A 12,350-nucleotide genomic window follows, 5' to 3' on the forward strand; every position below is an offset into this window, starting at 1 on the left:
CTTTTATATTTAATCATCTCAACCCACCCAGTTCATATTCATCATATAGATAGGCACGCTTTATTTTGTCTGGTTTAGCATCCCAGATAAATCTAAATATTTTTTGCTCATATGATTTGAAAAACGAATCATCAGGAGTAGGCAGCGCCATCAGTAAGTGAGTAAACTGAGATATGACTAAAGAGTTCATCAGGGCAAATGTTACATATATAGACAGGTATTGACCTCTCCATGGTAGCAGGATCTTGTCTATTTTTACAAGTTTTCTATTGAAATTCATTGTGAAGAGTCTCATTTATATATATCTACTTCACCGTCAGCCCATTCTATAAGTAAACTGCAGGGTAATGTAAAAGCTGTATTTTGTAAAGCTCCAATACATAATATTGTACACTTATCATAATTAGGTTTTAGTCCAGAGAGTCCAGAAAAGTTATCTTCAATGAGACATTGCAGAGATCTAGCTTGCGGACTTAATATAAAACTTGAGTCATCGGTATAATAACACCTTGTTTTTAAACCTTGGATTTCTAATCCTCTAATGTTGTTATATGATCTGATTTTAATAGCTAGCATTTTGATGGCCTTAACGAATAGATATGGTGACAGCAGACACCCTTGTTTAACTCCGCTTGACAATTCAGTGTTTGATGGATCACCGGAAAAGAGCAGCAATAGGCTTTTGTAGGCCGCAGTCCAAGCTATGTCTACCAATGGTGCGACTGCTGACGGCATCCAAAGATTATCCAACTTGAATAAACGTTTGGAGGACAGGATGACAGTAGCGGTGTAGTCTACGGCGATACGGATATCTTATTATTGATATCTACATAGCGCATTGATGTCAATCACACTGCTGCTCTCTCATCAATAAGTGCATCAATGACGTTGTCCCCACAGTGAGTGTACGTACATAGCTCAACCAGAAGCCATGGATTACAGGCATCATCCGCACTGGCTAAACGGCAGAGCTGCCGCTTTCAAGGAGCGGGACTCTAACCCGGAAAACTTATAAGAAATCCTTCTATGCCCTCCGACAGAAACCATTAAACAGGCAAAGCGTCAATACAGGACTAAGATCGAATCTTACTACACCAGCTGTGATGCTCATCGGATGTGGCAGGGCCTGCAAACCATTACAGACTACAAAGGGAAGCACAGCCGAGAGCTGCCCAGGGACACGAGCATACCAGACGAGCTAAATTACTTCTATGCTCACTTCAAGGAAAGTAACACTGAAACATACATGAGAGCATCAGCTGTTCCGGACGACTGTGTGATCACGCTCTCCGCAGCCCATGCGAGTAAGACCTTTAAACAGGTCAACATTCACAAGGTCGCAGGGTCAGACAGATTACCAGGACGTGTACTCCGAGCATGCGCTGACCAACTGGAAAGTGTCTTCACTGACATTTTCAACCTCTCCCTGTCTGTCTGTAATACCAACATGTTTCAAGCAGACAACCATAGTCCCTGTGCCCAAGAACAAGAAGGTAACCTGCCTAAATGACTACCGACCAGTAGCGTCTGTAGCCATGAAGTGATTTGAAAGGCTGGTCATGGCTCACATCAACACCATTATCCCAGAAACCCTAGACTCACTCCAATTTGCATACCGCCCTAACAGCTCCACAGATGACGCAATCTCTATTGCACTCCACACTGCCCTTTCCCACCTGGACAAAAGGAACACCTATGTGAGAATGCCCCCAGGTGGTAAGGGTAGGGTAGGCAACACATCCGCCACGCTGATCCTCAACACGTGGGCCCCTCAGGGGTGTGTGCTCAGACCCCTCCTGTACTCCCTGTTCACTCATGGCTGCATGGCCAGGCACGACTCCAACACCATCATTACGTTTGCTGATCAAAAGTGGTAGGCCTGATTACCGACAACGATGAGACAGCCTATAGGGAGGAGGTCAGAGATCTGGCCGTGTGGTTCCAGAACAACAACCTCTCCCTCAACGTGATTAAGACAAAGGAGATGATTGTGGACTATAGGAAAAGGAGGACTGAGCACGCCCCCATTATCATCGACGGGGCTGTAGTGGAGCAGGTTGAGAGCTTCAAGTTCCTTGGTGTCCACATCACCAACAAACTATCCTGTTCCAAGTACACCAAGACAGTCGTGAAGAGGGCACAACAAAACAGAGTCTGGTGACATCAAAAGATGGGAAAAGGAACCATATTTCGGTAATCCAACCAGTTGAAAATATGCGTTGGAACTTAATGAATATGATCTCAGATCAGTTGTTGTCTGAGACATTACTACTAATAACAGGATGATATAAACTGTATCTTGGAAAGTCGAATTCAGATTCACATGGAATTGTTGTGCAATTTAAATGTTTAAATATGAAACTATTTGTGAAAAGATGAAATGTAATTTTAGTTTCTTAATGAGAGAACGGTTTGTCAGAAGAACACCACTCTGCTCACTCAGAGGCCCCGCCCATGTGAACAGACACTGGGTGAAAACTATGAAACATGGCCCTCTCTCCCAATCCTATATAAGCCCCTTGACGAAAATGTAAATTTCTGTTGCAAGGACGTGTGGACTTGAGGTCCCCACGTTGAAATGACAAAGACCACCTATACAATCTAAGCCAACCTTAGAGAACCTAACGAAATTTGCATCGAATTTCAATGTGAAGGTGACGACCTACACGCCGGAAGGATGAATTTCGACTATACCAGCCAGAATATAGCATGAGCATATAGCATAGCAACTTGGTTTGAACTTTGAACTCTTATTCACTACAGAAGTGATACCTCCTAGTCGTCGCATTAGCGCAGCAACTGTAGACGTGGGCTAGGAGAGGACGGATAGAGTATCTGTTCTACCACAAGATAACGATCTTAGTCCTGTATTGACGCAAATATTGACGCAAATATCCATTCTACCATCAGACATTCTTCAAAGGACAACCCGGCCTCCCATTTATGACCAACCGATCGAAGCGCGGTTCAGAGTAAATATTTATTCCATTTTCCTTTTTCAAATGGGCGGTAATTTAGAATGTATAAGATACTGTATTTACGATAGCATAGCTGCCTACGGCCCGATAGAGACATAGCTTCTCCCTTTGTTCCTCAGTCTTCCCGCTCTTTCATTCAAAACCCCACCCCCTTTCTTTGTGTAACCAGCTGTCATATCTGTACCGTCCACTAAGGACGTTTTCCTTTATGACATAATTTGTAATCAATGTCTGATACATTCTGTGTATGTGTAATTCTGTGTGATTATTTAGGTATTTAGTAAATAAATAATTAAACCACATTTTGTTTTGCTGATTCAACTTGTTAGCCAGGGTTCGTGAAGATAACCAAGAATTTACAACTTTCAGATGAGACTAAACAAGGTGCCGATTAAATATTGATTGCTATTGATGTAAAAGATAAAAAAAAATGGTAGACCTCCACAAGTCTGGTTCATTCTTGGGAGCAATTTCCAAAAGCCTGAAGGTACCACGTTCATCTGTACAAATAATAGTACGCAAGTATAAACACCACGCAGCCATCATACCGCTCAGGAAGGAAACGCTTTCTGTCTCCTAGAGATTCATGTACTTTGGTGTGAAAAGTGCAAATCAATCCCAGAACAACAGCAAAGGACCTTGTGAAAGTGCTGGAGGAAACAGGTACAAAAGTATCTATATCCACAGTAAAAAAAAGTCCTATATCGACATAACCTGAAAGGCCGCTCAGCAAGGAAGAAGCCACTGCTCCAAAACCGTCATAAAATAGCCAGACTACGGTTTGAAACTGCACATGGGGACAAAGATCGTACTTTTTGGAGAAATGTCCTCTGGTCTGATGAAACAAAAGTAGAACTGTTTGGCCATAATGACCATTGTTATGTTTGGAGGAAAAAGGGGGAGGCTTGCAAGCCGAAGAACACCATCCCAACCGTGAAACACGGGGGTGGCAGCATCATGTTGTGGGGGTGCTTTGCTGCAGGAGAGACTGGTGATTTTCACAAAATATATGGCATCATGAGGATGGACAATTATGTGGATATATTGAAGGAACATCTCAAGACATCAGTCAGGAAGTTAAAGCTTGTTTGCAAATGGGTCTTCCAAATGGACAATGACCCCAAGCATACTTCCAAAAGTATGGCAAAATGGCTTAAGGACAACGACGTCAAGGTATTGGAGTGGCCATCACAAAGCCCTGACCTCAATCATATAGACAATTTTTGGGCAGAACTGAAAAAGCGTGTGCGAGCAAGAAGGCCTACAAACCTGACACAGTTACACCAGCTCTGTATGGAGGAATGGGCCGAAATTCACCCAACTTATTGTGGGAAGCTTGTGGAAGGCTACCCGAAATGTTTGACCAAAGTTAAACAATTTAAAGGCAATGCTACCAAATACTAATTGAGTGTATGTAAACTTCTGACCCACTGGGAATGTGATGAAAGAAATAAAAGCTGAAATAAATCATTCTCTCTACTATTATTCTGACATTTCACGTTCTTAAAACAAAGTGGTGATCCTAACTGAACCAAGACAGGGAATTTTTACTAGGATTGAATGTCCGTAATTGTGAAAAACTGAGTTTAAATGTATTTGGCTAAGGTGTATGTAAACTTACGACTTCAACTGTATGTATGCATGTATGTATAGCTTTGTAATAGCTACTATAATGTGGCATACAGACTGTGGCTTTCTAGCTAACCTTCCTTTCTCAGGTAGTTCATGTTTTCTCTTTCAGAACCTTTTCATAATCCACTTCACTCTTCCTATTTACACGTTGAACACTAAATCTGAAACTATCAAAAAACAACAACATTGAAATGGCATCAATGTGTCTGCTCAACTTGCCCTCGCACTCCATAATCCTATTTGTTCGCATATCTGACACGAATCAGATCTTTTTCTTGCAGTCTGAAAAGCCCAAAAACACATAGAATCTGAAATGTTCAATGGTCAGTGCTACCTGGGGTCCTTGGGACATCCCTACCCTAAACTCTAACCCTAACCCCTACCCTTATCCTAACCCTAACCCTAATCCCTACCCTAAACTCTAACCCTAACCCTAACCCCTACCCTTATCCTAACCCTAACCCTAACCTCTACCCTTATCCTTACCCTAACCCTAATCCCTACCCAAAACTCTAACCCTAACCCCTACCCTTATCCTTACCCTAACCCTATTCCCTACCCTAAACTCTAACCCTAACCCTAACCCTTATCCCTACCCTTATCCTTACCCTAACCCTAATCCCTACCCTAAACTCTAACCCTAACCCTAACCCTAACCCTACCCTTATCCTTACCCTAACCCTAATCCCTACCCTAAACTCTAACCCTAACCCCTACCCTTATCCTTACCCTAACCCTAACCTTAACCCTTAACTTAAACCATTTTAAATGTAAACTTCAACGGGATTAGGGACGTCCCAAGGATGCTGGATATCACAGACCATTTTCAAATCAGATTTGAACCACATTCATAGGTGGTTTGAAATCAGAAACATATCAAATTCATGGTCATGAACGGTTAAATTTGATCTATTTGCTCTCATGTTTTTTTTTTTGTCTCTTACGTGTTGAGCGCTAGCTACTCAGTTGACAGTTTGACGAGAAAATGTGCTAGCAAACTAGATTGTTTACACCCTAAGGTCAATGTCCCTGCCCCCGATATAAATGTAATTAGCATAATAAAAACTACCCATAAAAATCGGTCAATTTAATCTAGATATATCCGGTTTTTTGCATTGGACGTGTCTTAAACCACCGCATCTGACTATGTCGCACTTCCGCATCTATGGGCTATAGTACTGTAGTAGAGGCCACATTTTAAATATATGTTGTATACCTAAAGGGTTCCTAAAAATCAAAATCAAATAGCTAAATTATCCATGGTATGACCATCTTAAAACAATTCCGTATGTCAGTTTAGTAGAATCCCTGAAAGAGATTCTGGAGGGAAATGGGAGGAGCCTGAAGAATGTCCAAAACAAACAGTTAAATAACCACAGTTAACCTCTCCACCCTGACCTCTGTGAGTCAACATGTAGGGAAGGCTTCCCCTGACAGGTGGTTGGCTAGTTTATTTATAGACAAAGTGTGTTAGTGTTTTAGGATACAGGGATCAATGCAGGACTCAGCAAGGGCTTCTCCATGGGCTGGACTACTGTGGTTTTTGTGTGTGTGTGTGTGTGTGTGTGTGTGTGTGTGTGTGTGTGTGTGTGTGTGTGTGTGTGTGTGTGTGTGTGTGTGTGTGTGTGTGTGTGTGTGTGTGTGTGTGTGTGTGTGTGTTTGAGTGTTTGAGTATTAAAAGGATCAGAGAGTGTGTGAGGAAGTGGAGGCAGCAGGGTAACTGAGGGTCGTTGCGTAGGGGTATTTGCAGCATATGGAGTTAATGCGTGAAAAACACATGATTTCTTGGGGGTGCTGATGGTGACGCTGGGGGTGCTGATGGTGATGCTGGGGGTGCTGATGGTGATGCTGGGGGTGCTGATGGTGATGCTGGGGGTGCTGATGGTGACGCTGGGGGTGCTGACGGTGCTGCTGGGGGTGCTGATGGTGATGCTGGGGGTGCTGGCGGTGATGCTGGGGGTGCTGACGGTAACGCTGGGGGTGCTGATGGTGATGCTGGGGGTGCTGACGGTGATGCTGGGGGTGCTGACGGTGCTGCTGGGGGTGCTGATGGTGATGCTGGGGGTGCTGGCAGTGATGCTGGGGGTGCTGACGGTGATGCTGGGGGTGCTGATGGTGACGCTGGGGGTGCTGATGGTGATGCTGGGGGTGCTGACGGTGATGCTGGGGGTGCTGATGGTGATGCTGGGGGTGCTGATGGTGATGCTGGGGGTGCTGATGGTGATGCTGGGGGTGCTGATGGTGATGCTGGGGGTGCTGATGGTGACGCTGGGGGTGCTGATGGTGACGCTGGGGGTGCTGATGGTGATGCTGGGGGTGCTGATGGTGATGCTGGGGGTGCTGACGGTGATGCTAGACCTATTCATGACTTCCTTTCAGCACCGTCATGCCACCCAAGCCCCATTGCAGCTGCTCTTAATACGATGTGCAAGTTGTGTCGTCCTACGTCATACTTCCGGGTCCTGTCCCCTAATCCTTTGAATGGGCTTGATGATTACATCGACAAATTCATGAAAATGTGCTCATTTAAGATATACAGTACCAGTCAGAAGTTTGGACACCAACTCATTCGTGTTTTTCTTTATTTTTACTATTTTCAACATTGTAGAATAATAGTGAAGACATCAAAAACTATGAAAGACACCCTTTGCCTTGATGACATCTTTGCACACTCTTGGCATTTCTCTCAACCCGATTCATGAGGTAGTCACCTGGAATGCATTTCAATTATTAACAGGTGTGCCTTGTTAAAAGTTCATTTGTGGCATTTCTTTCCTTCTTAATGCGTTTGAGGCAATCAGTTGTGTTGTGACAAGGTAGGAGTGGTATACAGAAGATGGCCCTATTTGGTAAATGACCAAGTCCATATTATGGCAAGATCAGCTCAAATAAGCAAAGAAAAATGACAGTCCATTATAACTTTAAGACATGAAGGTCAGTCAATCTGGAAAATTTCAAGAACTTTGAAAGTTTTTTCAAGTGCAGTTGCAAAAAAATCATCAAGCGCTATGATGAAACTGTCTCTCATGAGGACCTCCACAGGAAAGGAAGACCCAGAGTTACCTCTGCTGCAGAGGATAACTTCAATAGAGTTACAATCCTCAGAAATTGCAGCCCAAATAAATGCTTCACAGAGTTCAAGTAACAGACACATCTCAACATCGACAGTTCAGAGGAGACTGTGTGAATCAGGCCTTCATGGTCGAATTGCTGCAAAGAAACCACAACTTAAGGACACCAAAAAGAAGGAGAAGAGACTTTGGTCCAAATTTTTGATTTTTGTTCCAACCGCCATGTCTTTGTTAGATGCAGAGCAGGAGAATGAATGATCTCCGCATGTGTGGTTCCCACTGTGAAGCATGGAGGAGGAGGTGTGATGGTGTAGGGGTGCTTTGCTGGTGACACTGTCTGTGATTTATTTAGAATTCAAGGCACACTTAACCAGCATGGCTACCACAGCATTCTGCAGCGATACGTCATCCCATCTGGTTTGTGCTTAGTGGGACTATCATTTGTTTTTCATCAGGACAATGACCCAACACACCTCCAAGCGGTGTAAGGGCTATTTGACCAAGAAAGAGAGTGATGGAGTGCTACATCAGATGACCTGACTTCCACAATCACCCAGCTTCAACCCAATTGAGATGGTTTGGGATGAGTTGGACCGCAGAGTGAAGGAAAAACAGACAACAAGTGCTCAGCATATGTGGGAACTTCTTCAAGACTTTTGAGAAAATGCCAAGAGTGTGTAAAGCTGTCATCAATGCGGTTACTTTGAAGAATCTAAAATCTAAAATATATTTTGATTTGTTTAACACTTTTTTGGTTACTACATGATTCCATATGTTTTATTTCATAGTTTTGATGTCTTCACTACTATTCTACAATGTAGAAAATAGTACAATTAAAGAAAAACCCTTGAATGAGTAGTTGTGTCCAAACCTTTGACTGGTACTGTACATACATATATACACTCTTACAAAAAGATATGCCCAGTCAAGAACGCTGATTCCGATCATTATTGAGATGATTGTGATATTAAAGTTGACTGTTATTATGACAGTTTGATATAAATCCCTCAGAATATGTCCCTTTCCGTGGGAAACGTTGCAGGACTATAAAGCAGAGGCTCCTATCATCAGTCATCCCAGATATAACAGCTGCCATAGAGGTCATAGAGGTCCAGGACCACAACGGGCAGATAAACTGGACAACCTTCTATTCAACTCTTTCCATTCAACTCCTTCTATTCAACTCCTTCTATTCAACTCCTTCTATTCAACTCCTTCTATTCATCTCCCTCTATTCAACTCCTTCTATTCAACTCCTTCTATTCAACTCCTTCTATTCAACTCCTTCTATTCAACTCCTTCTATTCAACTCCTTCTATTCAACTCCTTCTATTCAACTCCTTCTATTCAACTCCTTCTATTCATCTCCTTCTATTCAACTCCTTCTATTCAACTCCTTCTATTCAACTCTTTCCATTCAACTCCTTCCATTCAACTCCTTCTATTCAACTCCTTCTATTCAACTCCTTCTATTCAACTCCTTCTATTCAACTCCTTCTATTCAACTCCTTCTATTCAACTCCTTCTATTCATCTCCTTCTATTCAACTCCTTCTATTCAACTCCTTCTATTCAACTCTTTCCATTCAACTCCTTCTATTCAACTCCTTCTATTCAACTCCTTCTATTCAACTCCTTCTATTCAACTCCTTCTATTAACTCCTTCTATTCAACTCCTTCTATTCATCTCCTTCTATTCAACTCCTTCTATTCAACTCTTTCCATTCAACTCCTTCTATTCAACTCTTTCCATTCAACTCCTTCTATTCAACTCCTTCTATTCAACTCCTTCTATTCAACTCACTCTATTCAACACCTTCTATTCAATTCAACACTTTCTATTCAACTCCTTCTTTTCAACTCCTTCTATTCAACTCCTTCTATTCAACACCTTCTATTCAATTCAACACCTTCTATTCAACTCCTTCTTTTCAACTCCTTCTATTCAACTCCTTCTTTTCAACTCCTTCTATTCAACTCCTTTTATTCAACATCTTCTATTCAACGTCTTCTATTCAACTCCTTCTATTCAACTCCTTCTATTCAACACCTTCTATTCAATTCAACACCTTCTATTCAACTCCTTCTTTTCAACTCACTCTATTCAACTCCTTCTATTCAACTCCTTCTATTCAACACCTTCTATTCAATTCAACTCCTTCTATTCAACTCCTTCTATTCAACTCCTTCTATTCAACACCTTTTATTCAACACCTTTTATTCAAAACCTACTATTCAACTCTTTCTAATCAACTCCTTCTATTCAACTCCTTCTATTCAACTCCTATTCAACTGCTTCTTTTCAACTCATTCACAGGTAGACAGGAACACTTTCCATTTCCACCATTATTTAAATCAGTCTTCCAATAGTGTGCCTGGATGTGAAGTGTTTCACTTGTAAACGTTGATCATTGGCCTCAGGCCATCTAGTGGATTGGGCTGTCACTTGTCCTGACTCTTCTAAAGGCTTGGCTAGGACGAGTCCCCTGCTCCCCCAGACTCTTATGTGTGTGGGATTCTCAGTTTTATGTATGTTCTCTGTGTGACATGCGTCACCTACTGTGATTATTTCCAGGTGCTAGATGCTAGAGTGGGGCAGGGTTTTACCATTAAATGGCCAGTATTTCCCCTGTGTCTGTGTACAGGTTGGCATGCTCTGGGAGGATGAGAGCGGCGACGGTGTGGCCTGATCCTAATTCCATGAACAAGTTGGTGAGTGTAAAAATAAAACGGTCCATAAAGAAGCAGGCCGTATCCTCTGGAACACGGCTCAAATGGCAGCAGATCTGCCAACAAAGCAATGAAGCAATGTTCAATTACCTTAGAGATTGCTGTGGAAGCTGGATGTATTTCTGACACTGAACATGGCCATATTGGGCTCGTAAATCATCTGCTGCTTTGGTATACTGTACTTCCTGTAACTCTGCCATCGACTGTATGGGATGAAATTGGAGTGTCAACAACAGCTCAGCAGTTGGGATTTGATACTTTGACATTTCTATGTCAGAGGGTCACATTCCAAAATGGCTTTCGGCTGCATGTAATTGTGACACTCAGTTTTGGAACGTGCCCATTGGCTGGAGAGGTTCACTGACAGGGGGGTAATCAGCTGGACTACTTCTTGTAACATGTTGTATGTTTGTCTAAAGGTCTGTAAAGCTCGATAGAAAAACACACCAGCTATTTGATCCATGTGTTTTTTCCTTGTAAATGTCTGAGATGAATATTCCATTTAGCCCTCCATTGACTTCACACTGCAGGCTGAAAAGACCTCATAACCTGTAATGTGGACCACAGAGAGACCCGATACAGAACAGCACATTATGTAGACCTTATTAGTCGATTAGGTCCTCACATTGCTGACACTGGCCCCCATAATAGACTTACGAAGATATATTAGAGGCACATATCTCCCTGAGATTGCACAGACCCACAATGAATTATAAAACAAATCCAATTTTGACAAACTCCCATATCTATTTGGTGAAATACCACAGTGTGCCATCACAGCAGTATATATACAAATATTTGTGACCTGTTACCACAAGAAAAGGTTAACCAGTGAAGAACGAACACCATTGTAAATACAACCCATATTTATGTTTATTTCTTTTCCCTTTTGGACTTGAACTATTTGCGCATAATTACAACACTGTATATAGACATACTATGTAATTTGAAATGTCTTTATTCTTTTGGAACTTTTGTGAGTGTAATGTTTACTGGAATTTTTTAATTGTTTATTTCACTTTTGTTTATTATGTATTTCACTTGCTTCGGCCGATAAAGCCCTTTGATTTGAACTGAATTGAATTGATTTGTGACCTGAAAAATAAGATCTGAATGAAGTCCAGCTCGGTTGTTTTAGGGATCCATGCCATGGCATGTGACATGTCATATATTTTGACTGGCTGTGACATTTTCATGGATTGAATCATGTAAAAAGGGCTGCCGTGTGCCAAGGCTCTTGCGTGTCTCAGGCAAACTCCTGTCTGTGGTGATTAAACTACTTTGCGAGAACAGTGTAAGTGTTGAAAGCACCATTAAAATGTCTTGGATCAAGAGTTACTGTCCGATACTCCCAAGGTCCTGCCAAAATATTTTAAATATGTACAATGACAGTTTTATAATGTCAATTTACTCAACGGTTTAGTGACATCTAGCAGTTAACAGTATGTCAGAAGCCTGCAAACTCCTGTTCTGGACAGCCCATCTGCATGGTGTGCAGGCTCTTATTCCACACTGGCACTATGTCCCTCTGATACAAAAACACAGGTCGAATATCATGCCAGATCATTGCACATTAAAATAACTTGAACGTCATAAACTCTTAGTCTGCATGGTGTTGATATTCTCTCCACCCACAAACACGCCAAGTAAATATATTCTGTCTAATAACAGTGGCATCTGCTCAACTAGTGCATCCAGCAGCTCCCCGCTATGGGGCTTCTGGTACTGATGTGCTGGGTGGACACTGCTCACAGAACAAACAGGAGGTATTCAGGTGAAATGTTCTCAACATTGCTGATAGAAACGTATTGAATAGAGCTGACATGATTCTCTATTCTACCTGACAGACAGTCATATCTGTTCTACACAATACATTTCTGTCTGAACGCCACCCTATTGAACGTTAATTTAGCTGTACCATATAAGACACAAAGAACATT

The sequence above is a fragment of the Salvelinus namaycush genome, chromosome 22, assembly GCF_016432855.1.
Source record: "Salvelinus namaycush isolate Seneca chromosome 22, SaNama_1.0, whole genome shotgun sequence".
Classification (NCBI taxonomy): domain Eukaryota; kingdom Metazoa; phylum Chordata; class Actinopteri; order Salmoniformes; family Salmonidae; genus Salvelinus; species Salvelinus namaycush.